Source organism: Canis lupus, chromosome 30, assembly GCF_048164855.1.
Source record: "Canis lupus baileyi chromosome 30, mCanLup2.hap1, whole genome shotgun sequence".
Lineage (NCBI taxonomy): Eukaryota > Metazoa > Chordata > Mammalia > Carnivora > Canidae > Canis > Canis lupus.
The window spans coordinates 24158584-24181945 of NC_132867.1; the positions used below are offsets into that span (position 1 = coordinate 24158584).

At 33.1% G+C, this 23362-nt stretch overlaps 1 long non-coding RNA gene across 1 annotated transcript; it reads right to left on the minus strand.

The window, feature by feature from the left end:
• Window positions 1-6271: 6271 nt before the first annotated feature.
• LOC140621422 (uncharacterized) lies at window positions 6272-21243 on the minus strand. Its single transcript, XR_012021092.1, has 3 exons — window positions 21152-21243; window positions 11092-11134; window positions 6272-6420 (listed from the first exon to the last, which is right to left on the minus strand). It is a non-coding gene; the product is annotated as an uncharacterized lncRNA (long non-coding RNA).
• Between the last annotated feature and the right edge of the window lie 2119 nt (window positions 21244-23362).

Genomic DNA, 23362 nt, shown 5'->3' on the forward strand with positions numbered 1-23362 from the left:
CGCATTATACTAGAGCCACTTGGGTCCTCACCTGGTCCTCAATGCACCAAACTGCCACACTGTCCTATAGCATCTGCACTGGCTTTTCCCTGGGTTAATTAGCATTTCCTTGAAATCTGCTGAAATATTGCTTTCACAGTGAGGTCCTGTTTATTTGGGGATCAACTGGGTGGTTATTGTTTCTTTGTTTTTCCACCCCAAGTAATTTTCTTTACCCTGATTATCCCAATTTACTGTGATGATAATTCAATTATAGATGCTCATACTAGCCTTTTAACATTCTTTTGTATTTCTGCAGCATCAGTTGTAACATCTCCTCTTTTATTTACAATTTTGTTGATTTCGGTCCTCTATTTTTTCCTTTGTCAGTCTAGCTAAAGGTTTGCACATTTTGTTTTTTCAGAAACCTACTTTTAGTTTTGTTTATCCCTTTTTATTTGTTTTCCTGTCCTCTATTGCATTTACTTATGCTCTATTCTTTATTATTTCTTCCATTCTGCTAATATTTGGCTTAATTTGTTCTTTTTTTCTACTTCTTTGAAGCATAGAGCTAGGTTGTTTATTGAAATCTCTCTTGTTTCTCAATGTAAGCATTTATTGCTATAAATATCCTATAAGTTTTAGTTTTGTTGTGTTTCCATTTTTTTGTTTCTCTCAAGATACTTTTTAATTTCCTGTTTAATTTCTTCTTGGATACATTGATTGTTCAAGAGAATGTTTAATTTCCATACATTTATGAGTTTCTCACCCAGTTTTCCTCTTGCTGATTTCCAGTTCCATGCCATTATGGTTAGGGAAAATAACTTGGTATGATTTCAATCTTTGAAATTTACTAAGACTTGATTTGTTGCCTAATATATGGTCTATCCTGAAAAATGTTCTATGTGTGCTTGAGAAAAATCTGTGTCCTGCTTTTGTCAGATAGAATATTCGGTATATATCTATTAGGTCCGTTTGTTGTATAATGTTGTTCAACTCTGTGTTTCCCTATTGATTCTCTGTCTAAATGATATATCTAGGGATTTGTTATGTTATTATTATGATTAGACTACATAAATATGTTTTGGTGAGAAAGGTAACAGTGGTAAAGTGAAATTTTCATTATATGATACCAGAGTACATATTATTTTTAAAAGTACATATTATTAAGTGATATAACTTATCAGTCATAATGTTAGCTTTGAGAACCTGGCTGAAGTAGTGTTTGTCAGTTTTCTCCACTGCAAAGTTACTCCTTTTTCCTCATTTTCATGCCATACACTTTGAAAGGAAATCATTGTGTGCAGCCCACCCTTAGGTGAGAAGGAGTTATGCTCTACATTTTTGAAAGCAAAGTATCTACATAAATGATTTGAAATTTTCTTTTTTTTTAATTTGAAATTTTCATATGAAAATTGCTCTCCATTTATTTATATTTTTGAAGATTTATTTATATCAATATGAAATGTTTTACCTTGACTTATAATCCACCATACATATTTTATTTGTTGCTTATATTGTTCTAAATTTAGTCATTGGGAGTTATTTTAGTTGGTTGTTGTGGCCCTTTATTATTCTCCCATCATTGTCAGTTTTCCTTCCTTACTTTGTGACACTACTGGATGTTCCAGGCTCATCTCATATATTTCCTGCCATGCTCTTAGAATCAGTCATATCTCCAAAGAGCCCTGGTTCTCCCTACTAGAGAAAACCATTAGAAATCAAGAGCTGGGGGTTAAGTGTGCTCACTGTTCTGGAGTATTCTTGTTCCCAGTGATTTTCATGTGACAGAGGAAGGGAAATACATCTGTGCAGATTATCCTACATATATATGCGTATTTTTCAATATTTCACCATGCAATCAGCTTTCTCATGTCTCTTCCTAAAAGGGCACTAATCTCACTCATGTGGGTTCCACCTTCATGTCCTAATTACCTCCCGAACACTATCATAATGGGGATTAGGTCTTCAACGTGGATTTTGGGGAATACAACCATTCTGTCTATAGCATAACCTAACTTAAGACTAAAGAAGAAAAAAAAAAAAGACTAAAGAAGATGTAGAATTAACCTATATAGAATATGAAAATTGAGTTGTAAATTAAAATAATTTTAAAAATAATTCAGAAATTAGTTATATAGAAAAAATGACTTGAAATAGAAAAATTAAGGAAAAACAAGATTTTTTTGAAAAGTAAGACAAATCTTTCAAAAGGATGATACAACAAAGTAAAGATATGCACTACAAAGAATATAAACTATAGCATACATACAGAAAGACAGAACAGAGACTAACATAGTTAATTGTAACATATTGATGCAACACACATATCTATATTTATATTAACACATACAGACATTTTGTTCTTTTTATTTGCAGTAGTTATGTTCTAAAAGTTGCCACAAACACTGAATTAACAAATACTGAACTCTTATCTTAGAAAGGTACGAGTTTAGGTTTCTGTTTGTGTTTTGTCAAATTTCATCAATTCATCAATATACTGTTGTTTTATGTCTTCCTCTGTTAGGAAACAACTTATTTAATATTTTTGTTAATTTATCATCATTTAACTCATTGCTGGGCAGCACTGTAACTCATGTCTAGACACAGTTTGTCTGACATTAAATTTCCCCCATAAGTCCCATTACTCTTCCTGAACTTAGGAGCACTGAGCTGTATTTCAAACACTACTACTTGGGGATATTTTGAACAGGACAACCATTCCAAAAAAGCACAGAAATGTAAAAAAACTTGTCCTTAAATGGCCGACCAAAAGGATACTTGCTTATAGTGAGAGAGTGAAACAAAAAGGTAAGAGCATTGCCATGTCGAATTTCATTTGGGAGTGTATGTGTTGGGTAACTCAGAATTTTTGCTTCTCTGAATGTGTCCACAAATGACTATGGAAAAGTGCCACAAGTGATTTCTTAGGTTACAAATAGATTTTAGCTAGTAGGTGAATATGCAATATGTAATCCATGAATATGATTGCTAGTATAGATAACATAATGTACCATATCCCATATAAATACACACACCTACCACATATATAGTGTATGTATATCATATAATAATAAATGCATGCATATACCAACAGTAGTATGAACTTAATAATACATTGAGAATGAAAATAAAATAGATTAATTTATAAGGAAGTTCTGTCAATCAATTAATAACTCTGAAGTCATATAATCTATTCAGTATATGAAAAAGAAGAAAATACAACTGCAATGATTTTGTAAAGTTCATGTAACCTGAATACAAAAATATGACAGGAACAATCTTAAGAAAAACTAAGCAAATACATTTAGAAACATAAACTGTGCAGTGTTAAGTAGAAAATAATTTGTCAGCACAAGAAAAGACATTTATTTCATATCACACCCGGGCTAAAGGTGGCGCTAAACCGCCAAGCCACCGGGGCTGCCCAATTTACCTAAAAATAGACCAAATACTTGGGGATGCCTGGGTGGCTCAGCGGTTGAGCCTTCAGCTCAGGGTGTGATCCCAGAGTCCAGGGATTGAGTCCCACATTGGGCTCCCTGCAAAGAGCCTGCTTCTCCCTCTGCCTGTGTCTCTGCCTCTCTCTCTGTGTATGTCCCTCATGAATAAGTAAATAAAATCTTTAAAAATAAATAAAAATACACCAAATACCAATGAGCAAATAAGTACATATATTTTACTGTGTATGTATTATGCAATATTAAATGGATTCAATAGTAATAAATAATTTAGAATTTTACTATTAAATTTATAACTAAATATAATTTATGAATATCTCAATTTTCCAAAAATTGACTTTTTAAATCTTTATTTCTCATTTTCTCAATATTTTAATTCATTTATCATCCTAATTTATAGAAACATCATTTTATGCTTTTAATGTCTCATATCAATTAACTAAAGACAGGTAAGTGCTGTGTGTTTACTTTCAAAGCCTTTTACAAATTACATATTCAAAGATCTATTTTAAATTAAAATATAATGAATACAGAATATGGTGCATACGTGTATTATAGATTTTGACATTTAAGTGTTTGATACATTCAATTATTACATATTTTCAATATTCAAAGTCTGCCAGGTCCTATTGAACTATATAAAGCAAAATGATTCATGTAGATAAACACTGAGAGAGAATTTAGCTACTATGATAACTTCAACTCTGAATTTTGCCAAATTCTGTTGAGTTTTGGAATTTTAAGTCAGTAAATCTAAAACAAATTAAATTTAGGTGATTTATTGTTAGGAAAAGATTTTCTTCTTATGCCATAAAGAACATTATTTTATAAGGTGATGTTAATTAATAGGATTATTAAGATTTAGATACTTTTTTTTTTCTGATGAGACATTTTAGGTCATGAATTTTGTCACCCAACACAGGTTGCTGATTTTATCATTTTTCTTGCTTACAAGTCAATCTCTAAGTCGACAAGTTTGATAAAGTATTTATAATCACTTGAAAAGTTATCATCTGTGGATTTTCTTTTTAATATTGCTAGGGAAATCTTAAAGAAGCACCATCATTTTTTTTTTATCTCTTCTTCATCTACTTAAAATTTTTTTTTTTTTTTGATATTGCACTGGTATTCTCCACAAAATGACACTGCTTAAATCAAGCAGAGCACCAGATGCTGCATTTCAAACCTTCTGTGTGTCCTTTCTCTGGTATTTTTAACATTCCCCATGGACTCAGCTCCTATCTAATTTTCCTTAGGCTTCTCCTTCTTTTATTCCCAGTAGCTCATACTAGCATCTACCCAAAAAAGATAAAAGACACCACGGTACATTATCAGCTCTCCATTTTCACTCTTCTTCTCTTTTGTCTTGTTTATAATCTCTCCCGTATTCCCTTAAAAATGGTGAATGTGAAATCCCAGATCATAATGTCTAATAACCTTGAGATTGCCAAATGGTTCTTGAGTGGATCATTTAAAAATAATGTTCAAATTTTTATTCAATAAAGTAGAAATAAGCAAAGTCCCAAATCAGTTCCAATTAAAGCAGCTCTACAGAAATGAATCCCTTTATTTAATAGTAGTTTTAAAATAGCACCAACACAATGCAATGGAAAAATTTAGGTATAGAAATCAATGAACAAGTCTATTTTCCATAAAATTAAATTTTACTATAGGTGTTTAAGCTTGTAGGTTTTAATGTATTTCCATTACACCAAAGTGTGAGAGTGACTGAAAATCTTTACCTTCCTATTAATCTCAGACGATCATTCTATCAGACTGGATGTCCTCTAACTATATTCAGAAGATGTGATTCAAATACAGCCCCCTCCTCAATAGTCTCTAATCAGTTGCAGGAGGATGTGAAGCTTAGATACATACTCATGTATTATTTAAGTTTTGTATTGTGTTGATGAGTTGTTATAGTAGAACATTTAACTTTCATTTTTTGGTATGCTGGTTTATGTCATTTTTAAATATTTTACCACTTATTTGTTATTTTCCCTAAAGATTTTTTGGGAAAACTTTGTTAATTAAACATTTATTTTAGAGTCTAACTCATATGTTGTAAACATGGAACAGATTTAAGGCTTTAATTTTATATTGTTAAAAGTATGCTGTCAATTGTTCCAATGCCAACAATAATTTTTCATATATCAAATCCCTGCATATTATCAGATCTGTTACCACTGTCTCTATTGTAGTTGGTTTTATAGTCAATCTTATATCTTACATATTAAATTGTTTTATAATACTGTTTTTTTAAAAGATTTTTATTTATTCATTCATGAGAGACAGAGAGAGAGAGAGAGAGAGAGAGACAGGCAGAGGGAGAAACAGGCTCCATGCAGGGATCCCGATGTGGGACTCGATCCTGGGACTCTAGGATCACACCCTGGGCCAAAGGCAGGGACTAAACCGCTGAGCCTCCCAGGGATCCCCCTATAGTACTGTTTTATTAAAGAATATAAATTGTCAATTATTTTATTATTTTAATATTTTTCTGGCTAAATAATTTTGCAAACTCATGAAAAAATTAAAAAGTTAGAATTTTGATTGTTATTCTTTTAATCTACATAATAATTTGGCTAGAAATGAGCCCCAGTGGACATCTTAATGCATTCTATCCCCTCTCTTATTTCAGTAGGATGAGCTAGCGTTATGAGTAGAAAATTATGTCACAGGTATGAGACAGTAGAAAATTTAAAGATTTGCTAGTTGGAATATAAGTCAGGGAACTGTAATAAAGCAACACAAAAATATGGTGCTTCAGGTATTTTACATATTTTAGTACTACAGAGTAAATATTATAAAAGTTTATTTTCTCACTGATATGAATCCAAGTATCTCCAGGGCTGGACATAAAACTTATAAATACGCAGTCCCAGGCTCTTTCCCTCTTGTTGCTCTGCCATGTTCAGCAGAGGGCTCTGATGTCTGTTTTTGTTCTTTGTTCTCATCATCTCATCCACACTGTGGCTTGCTGGAAAAAGGAAGAGAAAAATGGAGATATATTCCCTTCCTCAAATAGCAGAACCCAACCCTTGTACTCATAACTTGTAGCCTCTTATGATGACTCAGAATCTAGACCTACTTACTGAGGGATCTGGAAAAGAATTTTACAAATATAGTCTTCAGTTGCTGACTAGAGGTCCATTCAAAACTTTCATTATTGATGCATTTAGAACCTGTATTGGGAGATAAATGTTATTCTACTCTACAGTAATCATTGTCATAGTCTATTTTTTTAAAGTAAACTAATTTGTAATTATCACTTTAAGTATTATGTAAGGGAGATTTGTTTTTCCTAACATTTTGTTTCTATTTCTTATTTTTACTATACGTCCTCAGTGTAGTTTTTTGAGGATTTATCCAGAGTTTTCATATGGCCTAATATGTGATAAATATATGGGTCCCATGTACTCTTCAAAGAATATGTATTCTCTCTTCTATGAAACACTTTACAAATATAGCTATTATATATGATTTCAAACTTCTAGATATTTTCTCTTGAATTATTTTGTGTATAAAATATTATTTTTAAAAATATTCTATTATCTCTTCAACTAAGGTAGTGATCATTAACCAGGAAACAAATTTGTTAACATATAAATTTTAGTAAGTATTGATGATTTTTTTTAGCAGGTAAATTTATTATGTTTCAAGAGCATGACATTTAAGCCTGTACATACTTGTTTATACTCTTTGAAAACATAGTTTTTTTTCTATACAATACAAATTATTATTTTAATTCTAGATGTTGTATTATACAAAAACTAAATATTAAATTTAATATATATGTGAAATATAGGAAGTAAAAAGCTTTAGTTCAAGGCATCCACAAAGAAATCATTTATTCAAATATACCAGTGAGTTCTTAAAAAGAAAATCTTTTATGTTCTTATTAAAGTAACAAACTTCATGACTTGAGTTACTCAGCTCATTTGTTTCCTGACTTCTTTATTTCAAGTTAAATACTTCTAAGGTAGGTCATATAATTCAGTGACCTTTAAAGTAAAATTGAAATATTTGATTTTACTGCTTTTCTTTATCTCTTTTTCTCTCACCACATGCAGCCTATAAATGCCAGTAGAATTAATTGCTTAATTACAGGGAATAAAAACATTGCCTTTTGAAAGATTTTGAATTTGTATATCCTGCTGTGGAGATTTTACTTGAATACCTGATGTGTATAGTCTGCACTTCTTAAAGAAAGAAAATAAGGGCTCTAGTTTGGAACATATTTTTAACTTGATAATGAGTGCAACAAGACTGCTCTATAATTTTATATTATTTTATATTATTTAGAGCTTAATCTGAAGCCATTTTACTGTTTAATCTTTAACCATAACTATTATATATACTCTTTAATAAGCACCATTATATATTTTATTTTTTCTTAATACAATTTAATAATGTGGCAGAAAAGTAGGAATAAGGAAAATATTAATCATTTTCAGATTAAAGCACAATGTTATACTTCTTCCAGCATGAGGATTGGATTAATTTGATTTATAGGTTGTACAAGGAAGCTGTATACCTAAGTAACATACATAATTCCTTTTACCATATACTTTCAAGAAATATATATTACTAGATATGCTTCATATTATCTTTTAGGTAATCTTGCTGTTTCTGAGTAATGAGTAATGTGGGTCTAGGTAGATATATTATAGTCATGTCAATTTTATAAGGTTATACTTCAAGCATTAGATGCAAAGGCATAGATATAAAGGCAAGATTGTAGAATAGAAAGGGGTTATTATGTGATATTACAGGAAGACAAAAAGAAGAGACATTTTGTAACCGACCTGTGAAGGGAGAATGGTCCTGTGACCCAAAACTTAGTTCAAATATCAACACTGATGATGCCATATATACATCAAAGAGATATGAAATGTCATATTTCTCATATAATGAGAGTTTCTGGAGAGAGTGTGTGGGCTCCCAGACATGTCTGAAAATAGCTTGAGAAAACATGGAGAAATCACTAGCTTGACTTTTATTGTGTTAGAATTGGGGCAGGCTTAGGAGTTTGTGCATTTGGTATGGGGTATAGTTTGTTTGATCCTCCCACTGGCACCAAGGTAGGAAGGCAAATTATATTATTGACTTACCAAAATATGGGACAAAAGAGGAAGAGAGAGTGGTAGGGTATGAAAATTGTCAAAAATAAGACAAAAATGGATTCAGACTCTAATAGCTTATTCTAGTATTTAACTGAACTAAAATGTGCCATAATTCTTCTAATTGTATTTGAATGTGTTAAAGTAAGCAGTTATGTGAATGAGAGTTATAACATGAGGCTGGTGAGGAATTAAAAGTTCCATTGAATACTTTGATAATGAGTTATGATTACTAATTTTATGTGTCAGCTTGACTAGGCACGAGATGCTCAGACATTTGGTCAAATATTATTATGGGTGCTCCTAAGAGGTTGTTTGTGCATCCAATTAACATTGAGATTGTTGGACTGAGTAAAGCAGCTTATCTTCCTTAATGTGGGTGAGACTCACCCAATTAGTTGAAGGTCTGAAAGAACAAAAGAGAAGATCTGACTCTTCCCCAAATAAGGAAATTTCTTCATTTCTGAGACATTGTTTTGTTTTTGTTTTTGTTTTTTCCTATCTTCCAACTCAAGCTGAAATATCTCCTCTCTCTAGTCTTGATCATGCCCAACCTAGACTGGAACTATACCATCAGCTGGTTGTAAGTCTTTTGGATTTAGAATTGGAGCTAAAACATAAGCTTTCTCCACTTCCTGATTCACTCTGCACAACTTGGGACTTACCAGTCTCCATAACTGCTAATTCCTTAAGAAATATTTTTCTAGGGGCACCTGGGTGGCACAGTCAGTTGGATGACCAATTTTTGTTTTTGGCTCAGGTAGTGATATTGGAGTCTTAAGATCAAGTCCCATATTGGGCTTCATGCTAAGTGTAGAGTCTACTTGGAGTTTTTCTTTCCCTCTGTCCCTCCATAATGTGCTCTCTCTCTCTCTCTCTCTAAAATAAACAAATCTTTAAAAAATGATTTTTTTCTAATATATATTTTAAATATATATTTTTCATATATATATATATATATATATATATATATATATATATATATATGAGCTCAACATTGTGTGTTTTGTGAAGTAAGTGTCTTGATCACTACCAACAATGCCTAGAACTTGGAAGAGAATAAGGAATGTCTTTATAAAAACTCATAGTATAATTCTATTAAGTAAAGAGACTTGTACGATCTTGATATATAGATCTTGATATATATTGTGGGTGTTTGTGATGCCCAAAATTCCCATATTTATTTTCCAAAGGGAAAAAAACTTAGATATGAAAATTTTGTTGTTGCAATCAGCCTGAACAGTTGACCAGACCATTGCCAGTAGACAAATGATTCTGTCAAAATATGCAGATGGAGCCCATTGTTGACCAAGATATTTAGTGATAAAATGACTGAATAAGCTTTGGTCAGTTCTGCTGAACGTTTTATCCTTATTCCAGGATATCCTAGTTAGGGGATGAAAAGCAGCAGCTATCCAGTGGGCTCCATCATGTGCATTGGTGGTTCTTGCATCTATAAATTATAAAAACTATCTTTTCCATCCACTCTCTTGATCCCCCAAAGACTCGCCAGTTGCCATAGGATCCAGGACAGGGATGATCATCTCCAGCACTGTGACATCCAGTAGGAGCTGAGGACAATGAAGGTTGGCTCCTCCTAAAGACTGTATGTGTTAAAGGGTACAGATTTGACTCTTGCCTCTAGATAGGATTTTCATTTTAGCTGGTGGCAGCCATACCAAGGTGGCCATTTTAGCCTTTAGGCTGGTGTCCATACCAAGGTTGCAGAGTGCACTTCCATGGGTATCTGTATATACTGAGTTATGGAGCGAGACCTGTGAGAGCCTCTGATACAAGGAAAGCATAGTAGACAATCAGCATTCAGTTTCTTGCATCAAAAACCCATGAACAACAATGTGAGTGGCCTAGAAACACTGAAAGACATGAAAGGAGGCTGTTAAAACCTCTAAACAGGTGTCTGTGGGACATTAATGGGAGTGCTTATTATACGTTATTTTAACACATTCTAGAACATTTTGTTGGGAAGGGTCCATTCAAAATGGGTCAATTTGTCAGTATCAGCATACAAGTGCTTAGGTAAAATTTGTGAATAAAGAATGTGTTGCTCACAGAACCTAAAAACTTCTAAAAGATATTGGATTTGTATTTTAATGTTGTGGATGATGAGAGAATTTCTTGACTGTGTCAGGAATGGAAAACTCTTTAATCAAACAAGACTCAGAAATTTTATTGAGGTCATGGGGCCTTGTACTTTGTATAAGGCCATGATCCATTACTGTGAGCTCCTTTGTGAAAGTTTTCATGCTCTGAATGAGTATGTAGAGTGAATTTCTTCAGAAGAGGTGCCATCAGTATAATGCCATGCATCAACTCCTGAAAGTTAGATATGATTGAATATTGCCTCAAAGATTATGTGCAATGGTAAGGCTTTGAGACAACCCATGGGTAGCTTGTAAAGATGTCTCTTTGTGTCCTTTTGAAGGTGAAGGCAAACCGTGGCTGAAAAGTTGCTGAAATAGGCACTGAACAGAATATATTAACTACATCTATGCATGCAAAGTACTTACCAGTTGCTGACTGGATTGGATGGGATTAGTGATCTAAATAATTCTGTAAATAGAGGTGAAAGTATGACATTAAGTTTGTAATTATCCAATGTTAAGTGCTACTGATTATTTTCAGGTTTAAGTACAGGACAAATACGGTTGTTAAATGGAGAGAATCAGTGAGAACAATAACCCCTCCTCAAAATAGCTCTTGCACAATGTGTTTCACACCTTAAAGTATATTTTATTTCATATTGAACCACTATTTACTTCTTTCGACTACCGGGAAATATCTATGGGATCTGACATTTGAAACTGATTATAAATGTGAAATGTTGCATTTTAATGTATTAATCTTTTAAAAAATATTTTATTTATTTATTCATGAGAGACACAGAGAGGAAGAGGCAAAGACACAGGCAGAGACAGAGGCAGAAAGAGAAGCAGGCTCCATGCAGGGAGCTCGATGTGGGACTCAATCCCGGGTCTCCAGGATCATGCCCTGGGCGGAAGGTGGCGCTAGACTGCTGAGCCACCTGGGGCTGCCCCTAATGTATTACTCTTCAGATCATATCACCCATGCCCAGTATGGAATATTTTAGGACAGTGTTTAAGGTTATAAATAATCTCATCTCCCTTTCTTGATGGTTCTGGGAAATCAAATCATGTAAACCCAGGCCTTCTTATGGGAACCCTCGCTCTAGCCCCATTCCCTAAGAAAACTCAAGCCACTCATCTATACCTTCTTTCCAAACCTTTCTCTCAAATCTGTTTTGGAATTTCCCATGTTTTCCCTAGACAGCCTCATTAGTGAATAACAAACCTTTCATACGTATCTACTTGTGTGTATGTGGTATCATTTTTCTGAACTAAATTTAAATTTTGAGTGAGGTGTTCATCCTGCTTTCAGAGATCAACCACAAGTAACCATCCTCATCCAAAGTTGCTGTGCAAGACTTTACAGAATAATCGAAATTTGAGGGAGACTGAGGGAAATGGACTTGCATGAGGAAAGAAAAATTAAAGATTTTATGGACTGTGACATTTGCTGATTTGGTATGTTAGCAAATATTTAATGTGCAATGAGTTCATCTAAATTGAATGATGTTGGAATATACTTGAATTATTTGTTATTTTGCCATGTATTTATTTTCTGTTTTTCCCTCTTTTCTCATATGGGAATATTTTGTATTTATTGTTTCAAGGGTAATCATCAAAATATTTATTTCTTGGAATTCCATACATATATTTTTAAGGAAATAAAGAAACTTAAATGTTTGCTAACATAGGATTTGATTAGGTTATACTTTCTCTGTTTCAAATAGAAAAAAAAGAAGGTAAATACATACATAAGATAGAAATATATAAATCTAGATATCCATAGGACAGGAGAAGAAGAAGGAACAAAGCTAAGGAAGTTTAGATATTTTTGAGTCATAAATAAAGGGGACTTGGCTATTGTTTCTAGTATTGGCTTAAGTAAACTGGCAATATTCAGAAGTTTTTGAAATTTGAGAGAAAAAAAAAAAAAACACGCTATCCTACTCTTTATACCCCTCGACAGTGTGAAAATATATCAGGTAGAGAGAAGCTGAATATTTAGGCTTAGCAGCCAAATATTTAAACAACCTCCAGTGATTTCCGGTTAACTAGTGAGACATTGAAGCTACAGAAATGATTTACTCATATCAAAATGGGGGACACAGATTACCACTGGAAGAGAAGAGACTGTGTCCATGGGAATCAGGAGGATCTTAGTGGCAATCTATATGGTCTAATAACTGAGACTGGGGAACGAGAACTGAAATATATCTATTGACAGATGGAACCAGATACCAAGGGCTGAGTGCTTTTCTGTTCCCGTGCCCATGCCTTGGCAATGCATATGCCACCTAGACCTAAATTCAACTCTGGAATAGAGGCTAGGAATAGGAAAGTTCAAACTTATTACAAGTGTTTCTGTCACTTAACATAGAATGGGAGTTGCACATGTAAATAAGCTAGAAGAAAAATAAAGTTAGAACTCCTCACTTTAGCATGTCAATTGGGAGTTAAACACTCCATTTAAATGGAATTATGATTGAAAGTAATACTGAAGGACTCTCATGTCAGATTGCAGAGATTAGCCTTTACACTTTCTACAGAAGATTTCGAGTTTTACATTTCATTATGAAATCAATGCTTAAGAAAAATTAATCTAGTAATTCCAGATTGAGAGGAAGAGGCATTTTAAAAATATTGATTACAAATGGTTTATCTAGTTCAGTTATGAAACAAAATTGCCCCAGGTTATGGTAATAGTAATACCATGTGGTAGATAAAATAAAATGACAAATTTAAGAATCTTGATTATAGAGATTCACTGCAAAAGCCAAAAGAGAGAAAAGTGTACAGTACTGGAAAGTTTTAGCTCTGGTGATTGGAAAATGACAGAGCCATTGGATTAGAATCAAATCAGGAGAGTTTTGTTGAGAAAAAGTAGTGCCAATTTAGGTCATGCAAATTTCTTGGTTATCTATGAGACAATCTGAAAAATAGTTGAAAATATAAAAATAGAATGTGTTGGCTATATTGAGAGGGATTAAAGGATTTCTAATTAGAGATTTAAAAAGACCAAGTGAGAAGTGAATTAAAATGCTTCAAACATGAAAGTATACCTTTTGGAAGGGTTTTACCAGCTTATTTGTAGATAGAAGATTAACAGCAATATAAATGGGAACCCAGAGAAATAAAGCAAGAGAAAAGTAGTCACAAAAAGGATAAGAGATACTAGAAAGGAAAAGGGATTAAATTAAAGGGAAGGCCTTTAGAAAACCTACTAGGAATCCACACATGGGGTAGCTATTTATCATACTCATTAATATTAGTATTATATGAGTTTTTCACTGTTAAATTTGTAACGTTTTATCTTGGAATACTTAGGTTATAACACAATGTGGCAAATGCATTGAATAACAGAACACTTTAGTATTCTAATGAGTTATAATCAAGTATTCAAATATTTGAATATTTAAACAATTAAATTGTGTGTATGGACTCGTTTTTCATATTTTTTATTAGCATGATTTTTCCTTCTTTGAGGACCTTTATTATTCTATTTGCCAATCCTCTACCACTTTTTTTAATGTGGTAAAAAACAAGACAAAACAAAACAACAACAAAAAACCCATACCTAACATAAAATTTACCCTCTTAGTCATTTTTAAGTGCACAGTTTCATAATGTTAGCCATATAAACATTGTTTTATAACGAATCTCTAGACTTTTCCATCCTCCAAAATTGAAATTGTATGTGCATTGAACAACTCTCCTTTTCTTCCTATCCCCAAGCTGCTGTCAACTGCCAGTCTACTCTCTGTTTCTAAGAATATGACTATTTTAGGTACCTCATATAAGGGTAATCATGCAGTATTTGTCTTTTTGTGATTGGCTTATCTTATTTAGCATAATGTACTCAAGTTTTATCTATGCTGTAGCATATGATGGTTTCTTATTTTATAATAGTGAACAATATTCTACTGTATGTTTATATCATATTTTATTTATTAATTTAGACATAATTGACATTTAGTTTTCTTCCACCTCTTGGCTATTGTGAATAACACTGCCGTGAACATCAGTGTATAAAATTCTCTTTGAGATATTTTTTTCTAATTCTTTGGGATAAATATCCAAATTGGGAATAATGGGTCATATGATATTTCTATTTTTAATTTTTAAAGAACCTCTTTACTATTTTCCATAATAGTCATACATTTAACATTCTGAAAATACAAGAGTTCCAATTTCTCCATGGGTCTATCAGCATTTTTTATTTTATTTTATTTTTTTATTTTTTTTATCGATAATGTGATGCTAAGATGTATGAGTTCATACCTTATTGTGGGTTTTTTTTTTTTTTTTTTTGCATTTCTCTGATTATTAGGGGTGTTGAGTACTTTTCCATATGCTTCTTGGTCATTTGTATATCTTCTTTGAAGAAATGTGTATTTAAATTTCTTTGTACATTTTTAAATCAGGTTACTTGTTTTTGTGTTGAGTTGTAGAGTTTTTTATATATATTTTGAATATTAAAGCCTATATATGGGTTGAAAATATTTTCTTTTACTATGTAAGTTGTCTTTTGACTCTGTTAATTATATGCTTTGTGCAAAGAAGTTTTTAAGTTTGATACGGTCTATTTTTGCTTTTGTAACCTGTGCTTTTGATTTAAGAAATCATTGCCAAATCCAATGCCATGAAGATTTTCCCTGTTTTTTTCTAGCAGTTTCACAGAATTAGGTCTAATATCTAGCCCTTTAGTCCATTTTGAATTAGTATTTCTATATGATGTAAGGTAATGGTCCAACTTCAGTCTTTGCTAGTGGATATCCTGTTTCTCAGCACCATTTGTTGAAGAGACTATCCTTTTCCCGTTGTGCAGTCTTGGCAATCTTATCAGAGTTCCGTTAGCCACATATAGGAGGTTTTACTCCTGAGCTGTCTATTATGTTCCATTGTTATATATGTCTGTCTTTTTCCTGGTACTGATCTGTTTCAACTAATAAAATTTGGTAATATCTTAAATCAGAAAGTATGAGGCCTCCAGTTTTGTTTTTCTTTCTCAAGATTGGCTTATCAAGGGTTTTCTGAGATTACATATGTATTTTAGAATTATTTTATCTGTTTTTTGCTAGAAAATATACCATTAGGATTTTCACAGGGATCACAATGAATCTGTAGATTCTTTTGGGTAGTATGAATATTCTAATAATACTAAGTATTCCAATCCATGAATACAGGATGTCTTTCCAACCAAGGATGTCCTGGTTGCTTCCAAGGTTTGGCAATTACAAATAAAACTACCATAATAAAGAAGTTCCTCTGATCTTTCATACACATAAAATTCAGGGCAGGGAGAGAATTGGGTAGATAGAATTCAACTAAAGTAAATAATCCATAAAACAGTAACCCAGCTTGCTTTGCTGATTTAATAAATAGAGTGATGAGATTTATTGCTGAGTTATTTATTGGTTGCTATTTTGAGAGAAAGGGAAAAAGAGCATCACTTTCAGTAGCTTTGACAAAGCTGTCCTCAAATACACAGAAACTATGCCTATGGGGAGCCTGCACTTCAGTAGAAACTATTACAAATGCCCGAATTTTACATGGAATAATCATGAGACTGCTACAAGTTCACTATTCAATGAAATCTTACAAATTCATTACATGGGCAATAACTAGATTTCTGAACCTAGAACCTATGTTTTTAAAAGCACATAATTATTTAGATTTGGGGAGGGAATAATCTGCAGTCAAAACACAGCAGTTACTTGGTATTAAAACAAAGTGTATTATTATCTTGGTTCCCTGAATAGTGACCATGAATTACTAAGGGAATTTACCAATTTTAGAAATGTAACCATCCAGAGAAGTGATGCATTCCTGAAGGGACAATCCAGTGCCTTTGAAAAACACAAACTAAATAACTAAATAACTTGAGAAAAATTTTAATAAAGGAAGGCCATTCACTTCCTTCAGTACAGGAAGGCAGATTATTAGATATTAAGAAATGGGGATGTTTGAAAGAGAGAACTACTAAGGCTACCAGTGACATTAATTTCTGAATGCCAGTGATCTCCTTGAAGATGCTTTGTACGTACTCAAATCCTAATTAAAGTGTAGATATCAAGCTGCCCTGCCAAGGTTATACTTCGTAATTCATAATTATTAGAAGGCCACTGACCTTACTTAGGAGAATCCTCAGGCCTAAATATGTTGGGGGGAAAAAAAGAATTTTTGGTATGTTCTAGAATGGTTTGGAATGATCTCTAAATGTTCTTTCATTTAACAAAAAAAAAAATGAAGTTTTAAAAATATTTAACTTACTTATTCATGAAAGACAGAGCTAGAGGCAGAGACATAGGCAGAGGGAGAAGGAGGCTCCCCACAGGAAGCCTGATGCTAGATTCAATCCCTGGACCCTGGGATCATGCCCTGAGTGGAAGGCAGGCACTCAACCACTGGGCCACCCAGGGGTCCTAACAAAAAAATGAATTTTAAATATGTTCAGTACATATATTACATGCCAGCCTCCTGGGAAAGGCCATACAGTGGTATCTTAAGCAGTTTTTTTCTTGTTTTTTTTTTTTTCTTTCACTCTACATATATATGCGCTTGTATATTTTATTTAGTTTTATTTAAATTCAATTAATAAGCATATAATGTATTATTGCTTTCAGAGGTAGAGGTCAGTGATTCATCAGTCTTATATCATACCCAGTGCTCATTCTATCACATGCCCTCCTTTATGTTCATCACCAAGTTATCCCATCCACCTCCCCCCAGTGACCCTCAGTCTGTTTCCTATGATTAAGTGTCTTACGGTTTGTCTCCCTCTCTGATTTCATTTTGTTTTTATTTTTTCCTCTTTTCCCCTATGATCCTCTGTTTTACATATGAGTAAATTTCACATATAAGTAAGATCATATGATAATTATCTTTCTCTGTTTGACTTTTTTCGCTTATCATAAAATCCTCTAGTTCCATACATGTCATTGCATGCATTCACTTATCATAAAATCCTCTAGTTCCATACATGTCATGGCAAATGGCAAGATTACTTTTTTTAAAATTTTTTGATGGCTGAGTACTAGTACATTATGCATATATATATATGTGTGTGTGTGTGTGTACAGATATATATATATATATATATGATATACACACACACATACACATCTCATCTTCTTTATCCATTCATCTGTCAATTGACATGTAGGCCCTTTCCATAGTTTGACTATCATAGACATAGCTGCTATAAACATTGTGGTGCAGATGTCCCTACGGATCACTACATTTGTAACTTGGGGTAAATACCCAGTAGTGCAATTGCTGGGACATAAGGTAGCTCTATTTTTAACTTTTTGAGGAACCTCCATACTGTTTTCCAGAGTGCCTACACCAGCTTGCATTCTCATCAAAAGTATTAGAGGGTTCCCCTTTCTCACATCCTCAGCAACATCTGTCATTTCCTGATTTGTTGTTTTTAGCCATTCTGATTGCTGTGAGGTGCTAGCTCATTGTGGTTTTGGTTTGTGTTGCCCTGATGTCAAGTGATGTTGAGCATTTTCTCATGTGTCTGTTGAAAATTTGGGTGTCTTCTTCTTAGGAGAAATGCCTGTTCATGTCTTCTGCCCATTTCTTGATTGGATTATTTGTTCTTTGGGTGTTGATTTCATAAGTTCTTTATAGATTTTGGATACTAGCTCTTTATCTGATATGTCATTTGCAAATATCTTCTCCACTCTATAGGTTGCCTTTTGGTTTTGTCAACTCTTTCTTTTGTTGTGCAAAAGCTTTTTATCTTGATGGAGTCCCAATAATTCATTTTTGCCTTTGTTTTCCTTGCCTTTGGAAACATGTCTAGCAAGAAGTTGCTGCAGCCAAGGTCAAGGAGATTGTTGCCTATGTCCTCCTCTAGGATTTTGATGGATTCCTATCTTACATTTAGGTTTTTCACCCATTTTGAGTCTATTTTTGTGTATGGTGTGAGGAAATGATCCAATTTCATTCTTCTGCATGAGGCTGTCCAATTTTCCCAGTACCGTTTGTTCAAGAGACTGTCTTTTTTCCATTGAATGTTCTTTCCTGCTTTGTCAAAGATTAGTTGACCATTGAGTTTTGGGTCCATTTCTGGGTTTTATATTCTGTTCCATTGATCTATATGTCTGTTTCTGTGCCAGTACCCATACTGTCTTGATAGCTACAGAGGTTCAACATAGTACTTGACGTTCTAGCCTCAGCAATCGGACAACAAAAAGAAGTAAAAGGCAATCGTTTCAGCAAAGAAGAACTCAAACTCTCACTCTTTGCAGGGGACATTGACATTCCATATGGAAAACCCAAAACTTGCTAAAACACATATAGGAATTCAGCAAAGCAGTAGGATATGAGATCAATGCACAGAAATCAGTTGGATTTCTATACACTAACAATGGGACAGAAGAAAGAGAAATTAAGGAATCAGTATCATTTACAATTGCACCCCAAACCATAAGATACCTTGGAATAAAAATAGCCAAAGAGGCAAAAGATCTGTACTCAGAAAACTATAGAACATTTAATGAAAGAAATTGAGGAAGACACAAAGAAATGGAAAAATGTTCAATGCTCATGAATTGGAAAACCAAAATTATTAAAATGTCTGTGCTACCTAGAGAACTCTGTATATTCAATGCAATTCCTACCAAAATACCACCAACTTATTTCAAAGTTGGAACAAATAATCCTAAAACTTGTATGAAACCAGAAAAGACCCTGCCTGAATAGCCAAAAGATTGTCAAAAAAGAAAACACAAACTGGTGGCATCACAATTCTGGACTACAAGCTCTATTACAAATTTTTATCTGTAATTAAACACTTAGTGCTCATACTAGACAATCAAAGCTACAGATTAATTATTCATAAATTAATAGATGCTTTAAAATTTAAAGTGAATATCATACATTTACAATATAATAACAAGTAAGCAGTACTTAGTTATTAAACCACTTCTTGGTTTCTTTATAACTGAACATAGAGGGTACTATGCACAGTGAAATAAGTTAGGAGAGACAAATACCATATGATTTCATTTATATATGGAATCAAAAAACAAAACAAATAAATGAACAAACCAACTGATCTTTTAAAAAATATTTTACTTATTCATTCATGAGAGACAGAGAGAAGCAGAGACATAAGCAGAGGGTGAAGTAGGGTTCTCCCAGGTAGAGGACTTGATCCTAGAACCCCAGGATCATGCCCTGAGCCAAAGGCAGATGCTCAACTGCTGAGCCACCTAGGCATCCCAAACCAACTGATCTTAAATACAGAGAATAAATTGGTAGTTGTCAAGAGGGGCAATGAGTGGAGATGTGTGAAATAGGTAAAGGGGATTAAAAGGTAAAAACTTCTAGTTGTAAAATAAGTTACAGAGATGAAAGAATAACATAGAGTTTGTTATATATTTGCATAATAAATTATATATGTATAAAAATATTATATTTAACATTTTGTTTTTACTGATTAGATATAGTGGTTTTTGATTTTGTTTTCTAGGTTGGCTCCGCACTCAGCATGGGGCTCAATGTGGGGCTTGAACTCAGGATCCTGAAATCAAACCCTGAGCTGAGATCAAGTCTCAGATGCTTAACTAACTGAGCCACCCAGATGCCCCTAGTGCATTTTAAATTTGAATTTAAATTTTCTAATTCAGATGTATAACATTAAATTTTTCTATATTCTAATTATCAGAAAAATTCACCATTGAGCTTAGATCTTAATCTTTTATATTTTTTAGGACGTATTGATAGATGTGGAGGTATAGTTATGGATATTGTTATAGATACATTCATAGGTATAAGTACACCAACATATTTTTTACAAAAGTAATATTCTTAATATTTTATAAACTGCAATTTGATCTTAAACATTTTGTTGATTTTTCATGATAATGAAAAATATTCTTATCTGATTTTGATAATTATTGAATTAGCCACTGTAAGATTCATCACAAAAATTTTAATGATTTTATATTATTAAATATTTAGATTGCATCAAATATTTCATGGCTATAAATAATACTGCATTGGACATCCTTATGGATAATTTGTTCAGATTTTCTCATTATTTCCTTGGAAATATGTTTGTAGGGCTCATTTATTTATTCAAAATGCAAACATATTACAATTGCCCAATGGTCCTCCAGATAGTTTATCTTAGTTTATATATGCACCAGTAGGATTTGAGAGGTTTAGTGCCCTAATAATTTTCCAATCATTCATATTAAGAATGCTTAATTTGATGCATTGAATAAATCTGTAAAAATAGATCTTATTTTTAAAGATATTGAAGAGCATTTATGTTGCATAGAAAAGAACAACGTGCCATGGGTACTTTCTGGACTTCTTTAAAACCAATGCAACACTATTGTAGGGAAAAGGACTACTATTCACAAGTACCTTGTGAAACTCTTTGTTGCTCTTAATTGAAAAATAAATTCTATGACACTGTATTTTCTTCTCTTTTGAGAGTACTGAACTATCGATACCTTCTTACCAAAGAGAGTGTCTATATAGAAGAATTATTTTTGAAGTGATGTGAGGCAGGCAGTTTGGTGGTACAAGGTGGCGTTTTCAATCTGTAGAAATAAAAATGATACCAACTTTTCTCAAAAACTCAATGGCATCTATATTCTCTTATAATAATAATAATAATAATAATAATAATAATAATAATACAACTGAACAATAATACCCATTATAAAAGTATTCAGTTCATATATCTTTAATAGTTTCTAGTAGACATTAACGAAAAATTAGATGTATTAAGGAAAATTGAAAATCAAGAAATTTTTAAAAATTGGCAACTGCAAACAATGTGATTTCTTTGATTCATCACAATTAAAATGGGTAAATGGAAATTGCAATCCAATGAAATGCTATGTAAGTGAAAATTAAAGGATATACTACCACCTAGTGGTAAAATGTGCTGCTCAAGGGAAAATACTGGTTTGTCTTTTTTTTTTTTTTTTCCTAGTAAAAACCAGGCCAATGTATGATTGTCTGTTGTTAAATGAGGTGGGTAATAGTTAACAAACATGCATGTGTCAGGTTTTTTACCGGCAGCACACTTAATTCTTATTTCTTTAACAGTTTAAACATTTTCACACAAGGGAGATAAATTTTATCATAGGTATGAAGCTAGGGAAAAAATAATAGCCTGGTTTCCTTATGGAATGACCAAAGATAAATTTAATGGATAAGGTAGTAACATATTTTAGACTACTTAAAAAACTGAAAGATGGAATCCCTGGGTGGCGCAGCGGTTTGGCGCCTGCCTTTGGCCCAGGGCGCGATCCTGGAGACCCAGGATCGAATCCCACGTCAGGCTCCCGGTGCATGGAGCCTGCTTCTCCCTCTGCCTGTGTCTCTGCCTCTCTCTCTCTCTCTCTGTGTGTGACTATCATAAATAAATAAAAAAATTAAAAAAAAAAAACTGAAAGATAATGTTCCATTTAAATTATTTCTTCATGTCTGTAAATATACATTTAGGTTTTGTCCACGTAAGCGTGGTGGAGAATTGAAGATCTGAAAAATATTAGCTTGAATTAATAAGTTCACAAGAAAAAAATTGAAAACCTTAAAGAAAATTACCCCTTAGAAATAAAATATGTATAGTATAAGAACCAAAAAGACTTTTAAAGTAAGAATAAACACAATATTCAATTTACATTTATTTAAAAAATTATTATGTATTATTTAAATAATATGTTTTCAAAGGAATAGTGTGAATCTCTATGGTTGTGATAATAATTGTGCTTGTGTATTGTGTAAGACACCAAATCTTTTTGTTAGGTGCTATAATCATGTGATAGGCATGCTAGACATATGCAAACCAAGTATCTTTTTTTTAAAGATTTTATTTATTTATTTTTTCATAGAGATGCAGAGAGAGAGAGAGAGGCAGAGACACAGGCAGAGGGAGAAGCAGGCTCCACGCCAAGAGCCTGACGTGGGACTTGATCCAGGGTCTCCAGATCACGCCCCGGGCTAAAGGTGGCGCTAAACCACTGAACCACCAGGGCTGCCCCAAACCAAGTATCATTAAAAAATAACATATCTATATGTTTTTGTTGCTTGTTTGATAAATTATTGTTTAATAATTTATAGTATATACAAATATGAAAATTTAAAAAAAATTGTAGTATATGCTTAAGAACAGTTTTCATTTTAGGGTGCATGGTTGGCTTAGTGATTAAACATCCAACTTGATTTTGGCTCAGGTCATGATCTCAGGGTCATTTGATGAAGCTTCTAGTTTGGGCTCCATGCTGCATGTGGAGCCTGCTTAGGATTCTCTCTCTCCCTCTTAAAAAAATAGATTTTGTTCTGCATGTTGTCCCCATTTGTACCATATATGCAGCAGGAAACAATGGATGAGGAATATATAAATAGATCTTTTATAATTTCAAACCCCGCTGAGTGTTTAGCACCAAAAAATATTCTACCACAACAGGATACCTGGAAGGTAAAATGATTTTTGTTAGTGTCTTATGCTATTTAACCAGAAAATAAAGGGTGATATTGTAGGAAAATAGCCAATGAAATATTAATTTATTGGGATGCCCTGGGTGTCTCAGCAGTTGAGCATCTGCCTTAGGCCCAGGGCATGATCCTGGCATCCTGGGATCAAATCCCGGGATGGGGTCCCTGCATGAGCCCTGCCTGTGTCTCTGCCACTCTCTGTGTGTCTCACATGAATAAATAC